We start from the raw sequence: 12,165 nt of genomic DNA, 5'->3' as shown, positions 1-12,165 counted from the left end.
ATAGCACTGAAGAGACATCCAACTTTCCTCTAGTTCTTTAATGCTTCTTCCCCCCTACTATCATGACCTCAATTCTACCTTACAAATCTGACTAGACCAGCGGATGGACACTGGTACAGATAAGAGGCTTGCAACACAAGGAATCCAGGACAGATGAACCCCTTAGGACCAATAATGAGAGTAGCGATACCAGGAGGGTAAGGGGAAGGTGGGGGGTGATAGGTGATCTACATATAACCTCCTCCCTGGGGGATGGACAACAGAAAAGTGGATGAAGGAAGACGCCGGACAGTGTAAGACATGACAAAATAATAATTTATAAATTATCAAGGGTTTATGAGGGAGAGAGGGTGAGGAAGGGAGAGGAAAATGAGCTGATACCAAGAGCTCAAGTAGAAAGCAAATGTTTTGAGAATGATGATGGCAACGAATGTACAAATGTGCCTGACACAATGGATGCATGTATGGATTGTGATAAGAGCTGTAGGAGCTCCCAATAAAATGATTAAGGGAAAAAAAAGAAGTGGGGGAAATAAAAAAGAAATGGAGGGGGAAAAAGGGGGATTGATGTGACAGCGGGTTCATGTGTCTCTTTCTGGGGAGGTGGAAGGCACCTAGTATGCAGTTTGCATGTGCATGTGCTTCCTATCACAGGGTAATGCACCTCTCATGTGACCCATGCTTACATGTGAGCGAGCCTCCTGGGCATACAACTCTGACTGTAGCAGATGCAGGCGTGCAGTGCCTGGTCTCAAAGAGTGTGCCCCGTCAGCCACTTGGGTACCTGGTGCATGATACGAAGTTTGCAAACGTGTGGTGTGTTCCGCTGGCAGTGCATTTCTGTCAAGGTGTGGGCTGCAGGAGGATATAGAGGGGAAGATAGTTTGAACCAGGTTGGGGAGGAGTGGCAGGGAAGGTGTCGCTGACCACTGGGTAGGTGGAGGTGTGGTGGACCTCATGCCCGATCACCAGCAAGATGTGGGGTAGAAGGCAGCAGAGCACACTACTCTGGCCATAGTTCACTGGCATGGGCCACCTGCATTTATGGGTGAATGTAGCAGATTTCTTGGTTCCTGCCCTGACTCGATCAAGGGCAGAGGACACTAGAATCCAGCATCTCCAGTCGCCACCTCAGAGACCTTCCCTTTTGCATAGGCCTCCAACCCAAATGTCTAGGGACCACTACTGATGGGTGCTTTTGTCCTTATTTACTGACTCCCTCACTGATATATAGTCATTACTGTCACCTGAGTTCTCACTCATTTTCCGGCACGATGGTCGCTTAGACCAACCTCATCTGGTCACCTTGTTTCACTCCATATTTGCTCATACTGTCTGTCTTCTCACATGTGTAGGTTGCTGTGTTAGGCTGTGTTATCTAGAGTGTCAAATCAGTGACATTCATGAATGTATAAGAAAGAAGTTCATATCAAGAAGTAATTTTATCCCCCTACTATCATGATCCCAATTCTACCTTGCAAGTCTGGCTAGATCAGAGGGTATACACTGGTACAGATAGGAACCAGAAACACAGGGAATTCAGGGAGGATAATCCCTTCAGAACTAGGGGTGTGAGTGGCGATACTGGGAACATAGAGGGAGGGTGGGTTGGAAAGGGGGAACTGATCACAAGGATCTACATGTCACCTCCTCCCTGGGGGACGGACAACAGAAAAGTGAGTGAAGGGAGACATCGGACAGGGCAAGATATGACAAAATAATAATTTATAAATTATCAAGGGTTCATGATGGGGGGTAGCGGGGAGGGAGGGGAAAATGAGGATCTGATGCCAGGGCCTTAGGTGGAGAGCAAATGTTTTGAGAATGATAAGGGCAATGAGTGTACAAATGTGCTTTACGCAATTGATGTATGTATGGATTGTGATAAGAGTTGTCGGAGCCTGCAATAAAACGATTAATTGTTTAAAAAAAAGAAGTAATTTTATATCATGTCCCAGCCCATGGGTCCAATAGTAGCTGCAGGCTGAGGACGCTGAAGGGGGAAGCAGAAGCAGGGAGGTCACAGGCTCATGTGTGCAGTGGACCCAAGGTCAGTGGGAACATGGCAGGAAGTGACAGCTCCAGGGTCAGTGTCCCACATGAGCCTGCCCCTGGAGGCAGACACACAGACTCCAGAAAGCAGGACGGCAAAGGGCTCTGGGAGAAGTTCCCAAAGTCTCATGGTCAAAAGGGCCACTCTCCCAAGGTGGCATCACCAGGGTGTGACCCGACTGGTATCTTGCACTCCATCCCTACCCTCTCAAGACGTTCAAGTGGCCATAAAATCTAACTGCCACGCTGTCGCCAGTGTCTCCGCTTTGGGTCTCCATTTTGTCTCTCTACTTAATGACTGTTTTTGTTCTCTTGCTTTCTCCAGTCTGTGTTCCATCTAAGCATTTCTACTTCCACTCGGTAGACGGAGTTCCAGGGTTGGGGTGTTTGTTGTCAAGGGGACTAAGCGAAGAGTATCATCAGGACGCCATCTTTTCTTCTCCTCTTGGTGCTCTTGTTCGGATGATTCATGTTAGTCAAAATGTCCTTCCGCTCTTCAAAACCAGGCTTTAGAAATAAGTTGAAGTTAGGCACCATTCACAAGGGGTCGTCATGAACCCGAATCAACCGTCGCAGGAGCAACAGCAACAAAGGAACCATTTGCATCAGACTCCAGTCTATGAGTCTCCACTCATCTGTAAGTTTGCCACACTGTGGGGCTTGTGCGTCGCTGTCACGCTGAAGCTCTGTCACTGGCATTTCAAGCACCAGCAGGGTCACCATGGTGAACAGGTGGCAGTGAAGCTCTCGGACTAAGAGCAGACTAGGAAGAAGGAAGAGAGGGCCCACCTCTGAAAAACTAGCCACTCGCACCTAGCAGAGCTTTGCTAGCGTGATGGGCGCTGCATGTAGGAAGGCATTCAGATACCACTGAGGAGAAGCTCCTCCTCAGGATAGCGTTAAGCCTAATGACATGGACGGGGCAAAGCTTTGGGGACCTCCGTTTGCTGCTGGAACATGGCTCAAAATGAGAAGAACACCTGTAAGTATCCATTAAGAAATAGGAGGAGGAATAGACAAAGTATGACTCCAGGAAATTGGAAGTCATCAAAATATGAAATGAAACACATAAAGATTGATATCATAGATATTAGAGAGCCGCACTAGACTGGTACTGACCACTCTGAATTAGATACTCATATGGTTTACTATGCCTGGAATAACATCAGGGACGACCTACCATTTTTGTCAAAAAGAGCATTTCCAGATCTATCTTGTAGTACAAGCTGTTGGTATAAGATAATATCCATATGCCAGCAAGGAAGACCAAGCAATACAACTACTATTCAAATTCATGTACAAACCACTAACTCCAGTGATAAAGTGCCTCCATTTTCAATCCAAGGCAAAGATGCCTTGGTAATTACTGACAACTGGAATAAAAAGTTACAAACAACGAGGAAAGATCCATAGTTGGAAAATATGGCCTTGATGATATGAAATGAAGCCGGAAGACAAATGATAGAATTTTGCATCACACATGTTGTTTTAAAAGAACAAATGGTGACCATACGTGTGGATCTCAACAGATGGAATCCACCGGAGTCAAATCAACTGCATCTGTGAGAACAGATGATGGAGAAGCTCAATATCATGATGCTGAAGGCCTCCGTGTGACTGTGGAACAGACCATCAACTGCGTATGAGCAAGTTCAGGTTGAGCCTGAAGAAAATGAAAACAAGTCCCTGAGAGACAAATATGTTCTTGAGCATATCCTGAATGTAGGGACCATCTCAAGGACAGATATGAACAGTAGTGACCCAACACCAGAGGAAGTGTGGGATAACATCAAGAACATCATACATGAAGAAAGCCAAAAACAAGAACATTGGGGGATCGGAATCTAGGAAACAATAGAAAGTCTAGCTTTCTTGGATCTGAGCCACTCATGGAGCCGGTAAGTGTAAGTTTGGTGGTGGAGTGGAAAGACCACTAGACTCCATTAGACAGGTAGAACTTGACCTACCTCTTATTCCTCATCTTCAAAAGAGCAGATGATGCCTTCTTTCACAAGGTTGTTATAAGGATAAAATATGAGATTACACACAAACCCTCCTAGCTCAGTGTCTGGTGTGAAGTAGGTGTTTGGTAAATTACTCAAAACTAAATAGGACTCATAAAATGTTCAATGGGACAAAACTTGGAAGTACGGCCTCCATCTCTCTGCCATACTCTGTGTTCCCTTGGGGAGCAAAACCAATGGGATGCACACACACACACACACACACACACACATGAGTATGGTTTGCTTCAAGGAAATAATTTACATGATTGTGAGGAAATGGCTCATGCGATTGTGGGGACTGGCAAGGCTCAAAGCCATGAGTCAGGCAGCAAGCTGAAGGCCTCCACTGGCTCATAGTATGTCACGGGCTGATGAACTCAAATGTTACATGTCACGTGGCAAGCTGGAGGCCTCACGGGTTGCAAGAGCTTGTGAATTGAAACTCTGCAAGTCAGGAAGTTTAAAACTTCCGCAAGCATATATATACCCCAGGAACTGTGGGCCAGGCAACGAGAGTGTTGGGTCAAGAGACAGTAGCCTGGCCAGAAATTCATTTACATATTGGATGCATATCATACCCCCCAAAGAAACTCTTTTTCAACTGATTGGCTGCTCACATCAGATCACACAAAGTGTCTACGTAGCCATTCAGAAGCATAACCTAAACATGATAGTAGGACGAGAGGAAAGTAAAAGGAAATAGAGGAAAGAGCTAGGAGGCAAAGGGCATTTAGAGAGGTCTATATACAGGTATGTACATATATATTTATATATAACAATAGGGAAATAGACATGTACATATATTTATATGTTAAGAATCAAGGTAGCAGATGGACATTGGGCCTCTACTCAAGTACTACCTCAACGCAAGAACACATTATTCTAATTAACTGGCATTCCATGATGCTCACCTTCCCAACACGATCACTGAAGACAAATGTGTGCATAAGCAGAGATGCTGAAGAAAGCTGATTGTGCCCAGCTATCAAAAGAGATAGCATCTGGTGTCTTAAAGGCTTGAAGGTAAACAAGTGGCCATCTAACTGAAAAGCAACAAAGGCCACATGGAAGAAGCACGCCAGCCCATATGATCACGAGGTGTCAATAGGATCAGGTATCAGGCATCAAAGACCCAGAACAAAAAATCATATCTATGTGAATGAGGAGGAGTGTTGAGTGAGGACTCAAAGCCTATCTGTAGACAATTGGACATCCCCTTACAGAAGGGTCACAAGGAAGAAACAAGCCAGTCAGGGTGCAATATAGCACTGATGAAACATACAACTTCCCTCTAGTTCTTTAATGCTTCCTCTCCCCACCATCCACACACCTCCACTATCATGATCCCAATTCTACCTTAGAAATCTGGCTAGACCAGAGCATGTACATGGGTATAAAGAAGAGCTGGAAACACCGGGAATCCAGGACAGATAAACTCCTCAGGGCCAATAATGAGAGTGGCAATACCAGGAGGGTAAGGGGGAGGTGGGGGTAAAAAGGGGGAACTTATCACAATGATATACATATAATACCCTCCCTGGGAGATGGACAACAGGAAAGTGGGTGAAGGGAGACATTGTAAGTATAAGACATGAAAAAATAATAATTTATAAATTATCAAGAGTTTGTGAGGGAGGGAGAGTGGGGAAGGGAGGGGAAAAATAAGGAGCTGATACCAAGGGCTCAAGTAGAAAGAAAAAGGTTTTGAAAATGATGTTGGCAACAAATATACAAAAAATGTACAAATGTGTTTGACACAATGGATGCATGTATGTATTACAATAAGAGCGGTATGAGCCTCTAATAAAATGACTTAATAGAAAGTGATCAAGGGCAATGTAACACAGGAATTACTGAAACCCAAATGAAGGCTGAGCATGATAGTGGGACAAAAGGAAAGTAAAAGGAAATAGAGGAAAGAATTAGGAGGCAAAGGGCATATACAGAGGTCTAAATACAGGCATGTACATATGTAAATATATTTATATATGATGATGGGGAAATAGACCTATGTACATATATTAATAAGTTTAGTATTAAGGTAGCAAATGGACATTGGGCCTCCACTGAAGTACTCCCTCAATACAAGAACACTTTCCACAATACCCACCTTCCCGACACGATCTCTGAAGACAAATGTGTGCATAAGCAAATGTGATGAAAAAGACTGATGGTGCCCTGCTATCGAGAGATATAGCGTCTGGGATCTTAAAGGTTTGAAGGTAAACAAGCAGCTATCGAACCCCAAAGCAACACAGCCCACAAAGAAGAAGCACACTAGCCTGTGTGATCACGAGGTGTCATAGGGATCAGTATCAAGCTCCAAAGAACAAAAAAGCATATCATCATGAATGAGGGGGAGTGTGGGGTGGGAACCCAAGGCCTTTCTGTAGGCAATTGAACATCCCTTTGCAGAGGGTTAGGGGGAAGAGAGGAATCACTCAGGGTGCAGTGTAGCAACGATGAAACACACAACTTTCCTCTAGTTATTAAATGCTTCTCCCCCCGCACTATCATGATTCCAATTCTACATTACAAACCTGCCTAGACCAGATGATGTACACTGGTACAGATAGGAACTGGAAACACAGGGAATCCAGGACAGATGAACCCCTCAGGTCTAGTGGTCAGAGTGGTGATACCGGGAGAGTGGAGGAAAGGTGGGGAGAAAGGGAGAACCGATTGCAAGGATCTACATATAACCTCCTCGGGGGGTGGACAACAATAAAGTGGGTGAAGGGAGACATAGGGCAGTGTAAGATATGATAGAATGATAATAATTTATAAATTATCAAGGGCTTATGAGGAAGCGGGATTGGGGAGGGAGGGGAAAATGAGCTGATTCCAAGGGCTCAAGTGGAAAGCAAATATTTTGAGAATGATGAGGGCAACAAATGTACAAATGTGCTTGACACACAATATATGTATGTGTGAATTGTGGCAAGAATTGTACAAGCTCCCAATAACATGATTTGAAAATAACAACCAAGAACAAAAGACTTCACTGCCATTGAGTTGATGCCAACTCATAGTAACCTCTAGGACAGGGTAGAACTGTCCCTGTGCGTGTCTAAGACTGTCACTGTTTACAGCAGTAGAAAGTCCTTTCTCTCTTGGAGCAGCCGGTGGCTTTGAACTGCTGACCTTGTGGTCAGCATTAAGAAGTTGGAAAGAAAGAAAAGATCAACGCGGATATCAAAACATGCTCTTCAACACAATTCTAAAACGTGCTCTTCAACACAAAGGAGCTGAAGCAAATGAAAGAAATGATGAATGAAAAGAACTGAGCAGAAAATTTCAAAAGGCAATTGAGAAGACAAAGCATGAAATTGAAATGTGCAAAGAACTAGAGTCAGCAAACCAAATGGGAAGAACATGCTGAGCTTATTTCAAGCTGAAAAAGGAAGACAAAGGACGGCGGGAGGATGGGGTAGAAAGGAGGAACCCATCACAAGCATCTACATACAACCCCCCTCCCTGGGAGATGGACAACAGGGAGACATCAGACAGTGTAAGATATGACAAAATAATAATTTATAAATGATCAAGGGTTCATAAGGGAGGGGCATGTGGGGAGGGAGGGGTAAAAATGAGGAGCTGATGCCAAGGGCTTAAGTGGAGAGCAAATGTTTTGAGAATGACGAGGGCAATGAATGTACAAATGTGCTTTACACAATTGATGTATGTCTGAATTATGATAAGAATTGTATGAGCCCCCAATAAAATGATTTTTAAAAAAAGGAAGACAAAGGTCCAAGTCTTGAGTTGTAACACTGAAGGATTCTATGTGTAAAGTATTAAATGATATCAAAAGACTATGGAAGGAACATAGAGTCACTGTACGGAAAGAATTGGCTGACAACCATTTCTTTTCTTTTTTGGGGGGTTCAATCTGCTTTAATTTTATTGGGGGCTCTTACAACTCCTGGTACAATCCATACATCAATTGTATCCAACATATTAGTACATAATTTCCATCATTCTTTTCTAGAAATTTACTTTCCATTGAGCCCTTGGGATCAGCTCCTCCTTCTTTTATTTTCCATCCCTCCTCCCCCCACCCCCCACTGACACAACCATTTTAAGAGGGAGTCTACGACCAAGAATTGGTGATATTGAAGGAAGAAGCTGCACTGAAGGCATTATTTGAAAAAAAAAACAAGCTCCAGGAATAGATGGGACGCAAATCAACATGTTTCAATATTCAGATGCAGCATTGGAAGCTCTTACGAGCCTGTCCCAAGAAATCTGGAAGGCAGCCACTTGGCAAACCGATGGGAAGAGATCCGTATTTGCGTCCATTCCAAAGAAAAATGGTCGACAGAATGTGGAAATTATTGAACAATATCATTGATATCACATGGAAGTAAAGTTTTACCGAAGATAATTAAAATAGGGCTGCAGCAGTACATCAAAATGATCTGTCAGAAACTCAGTTAGGTTTCAGGAGCGGGCATGAACTGAGAGATATCATTGTCAGATGGATGTTGCCTGAAAGCAGACAATACCAGACAATAGCATTCAAAGAAGGTTCCACCAAGGAAGTCTGTTACGTGAACCCTTTGGAATTATTGGCCTGATATCATTATTGATCATTGTAGCTGCTCTCTGGTTCCTGATAATTTTGATCACTTCCCCTTTTAGGAAACAACTGATATCAACTGAGGAATATACCCCAGAAGTTGAGGTTACTCCCCTTCCTATGGCTTTGAAAGATCCATATCCTGATTGCGTGCAAAGTGTATTGTATAAGAAAACTAGAAACTGGAAGCCAGTAACCCCCCTGAAGGAATTTATTTAGATCTTGAGCAGGCTGAGTTATTGCAACCCAAACCCATGGAAATCCTAGAGACTAGTTTGGAAACTTTTGTGCAAGACCCAAAAAAAGTTTATCATCCTCTTCCCACGTTTCTCCCCCCCCCCCCCTTGTATTGGTTACCGCATAGGGGATAGAATATGGCATCCCCTTCCAGGAAAGAACTCAAAGAGAAATAGAGTTCCTGACCCTGATTTACCTTAGACGAGGGCTTATAATGAAAATGGCATAAGAATGGTTAACAAAGAAGGTGTACAAGTTTCTTTTAGTAGTTTAAGTTTTATGGAAAGGTTAGCAAGAGGAGGGCCCCCGTGGTGTTTGAAGTCCACTGAAGCAAAGCTACCTATTGTGAGGCAGCTCATACCTTGGTACAGAAAGACTTTTCGGAGTTTAATTTATGGGAACTTAGTGGTAAAGAAAGAACAAGAAATGAAAACCCTAGAGGAACAGCCCAAGAAGGAACAGAAAGAACAGCCAAAGCCTTCCAAGTAATTTTTGTGTTTGATAATGAAATGCATTAATGCTTTATTGATTTCATACTTAGAACAACGCGCGCCCTAGTTGGATAAAGTGTACTCAGTTATTGTTAGAAGGTTTATGTCTCTCACCCTTATGATTGAGACAATTTTAGTTTCAAGATGCACTAATTTTTAACCAAGAATCATGATGTGATTATGTAACTTGTTACAGTTTTGCGGCCTGAGAATTTCCTGATGTATGACGTCAGGCCATAAACTTTAGGCCAAGAAAAAGAATATATAAGTTGAAGCTTTGCATGAATAAAATTGGGACAGTCACCCGCAACCTTTGAGTCGTGTGGTTTCTGTCTCCCACTTGCCGACGCTGTGACCTACCTTGAGGGACCCCGGACCTTGCTGCAGCTGGACTGCGGCAATTGACTGCTGTGGTAGTCACCTAATCTGGTGCCAACTTGAGACTAACAAGAGTAAAGGGGTGGAGGCACTATGGAGATAGATAGCTTGCTGGAGACGGGACACACAGACTCTCTGCTTGACATTCCTGTTGACAAGCCACATGGAAGCCACGGAGATGACAGCCAGAGCCCTGGAGCTGGAGGAGCCATGTGGAGACCCACACCAGGCCTGAGATGCTTCAACTGCCATTGGATCCATCACTGCCAGTGGTCTTCCTGCTTTTGGTATCGTTGCATGTGCAGTGTGAGTCTCAAGAGGAATTCATGGGCTAATATCGAACTTAAGGGCTAATATCGAACTCATGGACTTGATCTGGACTGGGCTGGGATGTTTTCTTTTTATTTTTTTCCTCTATTACCTTTTTTTTTAATTAAAAAACATTTTATTAGGGGCTCATACAACTCTTATCACAATCCATACATATACATACATCAATTGTATAAAACCCATCTGTACATTCTTTGCCCTAATCATTTTCTTTTTTTAAAAATATTTTTTAATTTTAACAATTTATTAGGGGCTCATACAATTCTTATCACAGCTCATACATATACATACATCAATTGTATAAAGCACATCTGTACAGTCCCTGCCCTAATCATTTTTTTCTCCTCTTTTCTTTTTTTACATTTTATTAGGGACCCTGGGATGTTTTCTTAATGTATAATTGCTCTTTGATATAAAGTTCTCTCTTATACACATATGAGTGTCTCTGAATTTGTTTCCCAATCAACCCGGACTAGCAGAACTATGTAAAAACACTCCACTGTGTGGATCATAACACATAATAGTTAATATTGGGAAGAATAGGAAAGTGCAGAATATTTCATTGTGCTCTGAAACTTGGTCTTCAACAACAGTAGTTATACCAAACGGAAGAAATGATGACATGAAAGAGCTGAGCAGACAGTGGAAGCTCTCCTTAGATCAAGAGGCAGTTGAACAAAACAAGGATATATTGAATGCTTTAAAATCAGGAAAGCAATGCATCAGGATTATATTATTTCACCATACATTTTCAATCTGTATGCTGAGCACATAATCCCCACAGCTAAACTATATGAAGAATATCGCTTCTGGATTGGAGAAGCTTCATTAACAACCTTATTAATGATATAGAGATGACACAACCTTGCTTGCTGAAAGCGAAGAGGAATTGAAACACTTTCTGATGAAGATCAAATCAGCATGGATTTCACCTTAATATAAAGAAAGCAAAAGCTCTCACCACTGCGCTAATAGATAGCATCATGATCAACAGAGGAAAGGTTGAAGTTGTCAGGGTTTCCTTTTACTTGACTCCACTATCAGTGTTCATGGAAGGAGCAGTCAAGAAATCAAATGATGTATTGCACTGGGCAAATCTGCTGAACCAGGCCTCTTTAAACTGTTAGGAGCAAAGATATCCAAGTGATGGAATTTTCAGTAGCCTTATCTGTAGGTGATACCTGGACAATGACCATAGGTCAGACTGGAGAAGAACTGATGCATTATACTGTTGGATTATACTGTTGGATTATACTGTTGGTGAAGAATACGGAAATACCATGAACTTCTAGAGGAATGAACCAAGCTGTCTTGGAGGAAGTGTAGCCAGAGTGCTCCTTAAAGCAAAGAGCCCTAGACTTTGTCTTGTGCATTTTGAACACGTTACCAAGAGCAAGGGATCACTGGAAAAGGACATCCAGCTTGGTACACGGTCAGAAAACAGAGGAAGACCATCAACGAGATGGGTCGACAGTGGTTGCAACCAGGGGCTCAACAATCACACCAAAGGAAAGATGGTGCAGGCCTAGGCCATGTTCCCATCTATTGAGCACAGGGTTGCTATGAGTCTGTACCAACCCAATGGTGCTTGAGAACAACAGCACAGTTCTTGACAGAAAGCAGATGTTTATCACTCTTTCAATAAGCAAATGAAGGGATAAAATGAAATAAGAGATCATTACAGTACCATATTGGCAAAAACACATCACCTATAATTCAACTCATCTACATCCTTACTATAACCCTGGCTGTGGCCCAGGCATGGCACCTAGCAGGGTGCTTGGTATAGTAAGTTCTTGCTGAACAGATAGACCCAAGGAATTATCCGACATGTCTATGTATTCTATGAAGTGTGTCAAGATGGGGGGATACGTTAGGAAGTTGGAATCTACAGTATTAAACAATGAAACCCAAACTCAAACCACTGCTATTGAGTTGATTCCAACTCATAGTAAGCCTGTGAGGACGCAATAGAACAGCCTTTGGAGTTTCCGAGAACAGTTTCTGAGACCGCAGGCTTTGATGGGAGTAGACAGCCTCATCAGTCTCCCTTGGGGAAACTGGCGGTTTTGAATCGCCGATCCTGTGA

Source organism: Tenrec ecaudatus, chromosome 4 (genome assembly GCF_050624435.1).
Source record: "Tenrec ecaudatus isolate mTenEca1 chromosome 4, mTenEca1.hap1, whole genome shotgun sequence".
Classification (NCBI taxonomy): Eukaryota; Metazoa; Chordata; class Mammalia; order Afrosoricida; family Tenrecidae; genus Tenrec; species Tenrec ecaudatus.
Note: the sequence above shows the minus strand (reverse complement) of the source record.